Source organism: Mandrillus leucophaeus, unplaced genomic scaffold (genome assembly GCF_000951045.1).
Source record: "Mandrillus leucophaeus isolate KB7577 unplaced genomic scaffold, Mleu.le_1.0 Scaffold118, whole genome shotgun sequence".
In the NCBI taxonomy this organism is placed as follows: Eukaryota; Metazoa; Chordata; class Mammalia; order Primates; family Cercopithecidae; genus Mandrillus; species Mandrillus leucophaeus.
In genome coordinates this window covers 2,630,137-2,634,027 of record NW_012100098.1, presented here as the reverse complement: position 1 = coordinate 2,634,027, position 3,891 = coordinate 2,630,137, and positions in this window count along the sequence as shown.

Genomic DNA, 3,891 nt, shown 5'->3' with positions numbered 1-3,891 from the left:
AATCTAATAAACAGGTCAGACGCGGTGGCCCAAGCCTGTAATCCCAGCTCTTTGGGAGGCCAAGGCGGGCGGATCACTTGAGGTCAGGAGACCAGCCTGGCCAACGTGGTGAAACCCGGTCTCTACTAAAGATACAAAAATTAGCTGGGTGTGGTGCAGGCGCCTGTAGTCCCAGTTACTTGGGATGCTGAGGCAGGAGAACTGCTTGAACTTGGGAGGCAAAGGTTGTAGTTAGCCGAGATCGCATGAGGTCAGGAGTTTGAGACCAGCCTGGCCAACATGGTAAAACCCCATCTCTACTAAAAATACAAAAATTAGCTGGGTGTGGTGCAGGCGCCTGTAGTCCCAGTTACCTGGGATGCTGAGGCAGGAGAACTGCTTGAACTTGGGAGGCAAAGGTTGTAGTTAGCCGAGATCGCACCACTGCACTCAAGCATGGGAAACAGAGCAAGACTCTGTCTCAAAAAAAAATACAAATAAACCCTAAAGTTAACTTCCTTCTTAACAGTAAAAAAGCAGAAGATTCTCCTTCTAAGATCAGGAACAAGGCAAGCAGATTTTCTCTCACTACTTCTATTCAATGGTGACTAGAGATCCTATGCAGAGCAATAAGGCAAGAAAGTTAAATACCAGGTACACATATTGGAAAAGAAGACGTAAAACAGTCTTTAACAGATAGCATGATCATTTGCATTAAAAATTCTAAGGAATCTACAAAAAAGCTACTAAAATTAATATTATAAATGAATGTAACAAAGTCAAGGGATACAGCATCAATATACAAACATCAATATACAAAGGTTGAGCATCTCTCATCTGAAAATCTAAATCCAAAATGCCCTAATACCTGAAACTTTTTAAGTGTCAACATGATGATCAAAGGTCACACTCAAAGGAAATGCTCATTAGAACATTTCAGATTTTGGATCGTCAGATTGAGGATGCTTGACTGGTATGTATATCAAATATTCCAGAATCTGAGAAAAAAATTCTAAAATCCAAAACACTTCTGGTCCCAAGCATTTCAAATAAAGAACACTAAACCTGTACTAGCCATAAACAAATAGAAATTATACTTTAAATTCTGTTTACCGTAGCACTAAAAATATGAATTAGCAATACATTTCACAAAATATGTACAAAACCTGCAAACTGAAAGCTACATTAGAAACTTGTAGAACTTGCTAAGAAAAACAAAAGAAGACCTAAATAAATACAGAGACATACCATATTTATGAACTGAAAGACTGTTACTCAGAGTTCTCCATATTGATCTATAGATTCAATGCAATCACATCAAATCCCAGCAGGTGTTTTTGCAAAGAGTAAGAAGCTATCTCTAGAATTTGTATAAAAATGAGAAGTACCTTGAATACCCAGATTGATTTGGAGAAAGAAGAATAAAGTTGGAGAACTTAAAGTATCTGATTTCAAGATTTGCTCTAAAGTCATAATAATCAAAACAGTGTGGTACTGGCATACAGAAAGACTTAAAGATCAATAAGACAGAATAGAAATCCCAGAAATGAACCCACAGATATGTGATCAATTGATTGTGAACAAAAGTGCCAGGATAATTCAATAAGGAAAGGACAGTTCTTTCAACAAATTTGTGCTAGAACAAATAAATACCTGTAAGGGAAAAATAATAGCCTTGTCCTTTAACTCACACCCTATGTAAGAAATAACTTGAACTAGGCTAGGGGCGGTGGCTCACACCTGTTATCCCAACATTTTGGGAGTCCGAGGTGGGTGGATCACTTGAGGTCAGAAGTTCAAGACCAGCCTGGCCAACAGGGTGAAACCCCATCTATACTAAAAATACAAAAATTAGACAGGTGTGGTAGCATGCACCTGTAATCCCAGCTACCCAGGAGGCTGAGGCAGGAGAATTGCGTGAACTGGGAGGCGGAGGTTGCAGTGAGCTAAGATCACTCCACTGCACTCCAGCCTGGGTGACCCAGCAAGACTCTGTCTCAAAAAAAAAAAAAACTTTAAGTGAATAAGTGAATCATAGACCTAAACAAAAAAGCTAAAACTATACAACTTATAAAAGAAAATACAGGAGAAACTGCAACCCTACACAGAGATTTCTTAAGCCAAAAAAAAAAAAAAAAAAAAATCCTGGACCCAAAGAAAACAATTATAATCTGGCCTTCATCGAAAGAAAATGAAAAGGTAAGTAAATATCATCTATATATACATAAACACACATATATACACATACATACAAATTTATATAGATCTCATAAATAACATATATAAAAAATAGGTAAAGAACACTTTCAACTTAATAATACAGAGACAACCCAATTAAGAAATACACTAAAGGCCAGGCACAGTGGCTCACATCTACAATCCTAGCACTTTGGGAGACTGAGGTAGGAAGATGCTTGAAGCTAGGAATCTGAGACCAGCTTGGGCAACATAGACCTCATCTCTACAAAAAAATGTTTAAAGTTAGCCAGGTGTGGTGGTACACACCTGTAGTTCCAGCTACTCAGGAGGCTGAGGCAGGAAGATCATTTGAGTCCAGGAGGTTGAAGCTACAGAAAGCCAAGACTGTGACACTGTACTCCAGGCCCAGGCAACAGTGTAAGATCTTATCTCTAAAACAAATTTAATTTAATTTAAATTTTGAAAAGAAAAGATGAATGAAATATGTAAATAGATATTGCACAAAAAAGATATACAACTGGTCAAAAAGCACACAAAAACATGCTCAACACCATTCAATTTAGAGGAATCGACATGTTAAAATTACATCCAGATAGTGAAATTCAAGTTACAAATATAAGTATGAAATAAAAATATATTTCTGGTTTTCTGGAAAACACAACAATTGTGACAGACACTTACCACCTTAGTCAAATAAAAAGAGAAGATGGGCAGAAGAGCCATAAAGGTAAGTAAAGATTAAACAGTTCAATTAAGCCTCAGCTCTTTTTTTTTTCTTTTTTTTTAAATACAGGCTATTTCCAAAAGCCTTAGCTCTTTTAAGAACTAAAAATAGGAAATGTGTAGCAAATATTTCTGAAATACAGCGATTTCAGTACATTAACAGATAATCATCACTGAATTCAGGCATTCAAAGAAACTTGTTGGTTTTGATCACTAAACACTGGATTCAAATTAAGTTATAGGGGCTCGGCGACATAAGCAAGGTTGCAGAATAGGAGGTCCCCAGCTCTAGTTTCCCTTACAGAAAAACTAATTAGCAAATATCTAAGTATCTATGTTCAAGGACACATCTGTGAGTATCCTGGGCAACATAGCAAGACCTCATCTTCACAGAAAAAAAAAATTTTTTTTAATTAGGTGTGGTGACATGTGCCTGTGGTCCCAGCTACTCAGGAGGCTGAAGTGGGAGGATTGCTTGAACCTGGGAGATCGAGACTGCAACGAACCACAATCGTACCATTCCACTCCAGCCTGGGTGACAGAGGAAGATCCTGTCTTAAAAATAAATAGATAAATAAAAAATCAAATCTCTGTGCAAATCCCAGAACCTGGGAGTGAGACTTAATCACCCTTTGGGAACACAAAAATTAAGAAAAGCCACATTTTTTAATGCGGTAAGAAAGTCATTTCATTTCCACCACATCACCTCTCCGCTGGAAAAGCACAGCACCATGCCAAGAGGTATCCCCTGGGCCTACAGTTTCTCCAAGGAGCAAAAGAGTCCGAGGCAGACATCCAGCTTCCGAAGTGTTCAGAGGTACTTACTTCCCAGGAGGACCACTTCTGTCTTGTCTCATGGGAGACACTGGGGATATTAACAGGGCTAAACTACCTGGGGTCAGGTAGGAACTAAGAAGTGGAGTGATGCCCTTCTAGTGGCCTTGCATGAACATTAAGCCCAGACAGCAGCTCCACCCACCTGTGCAGCTG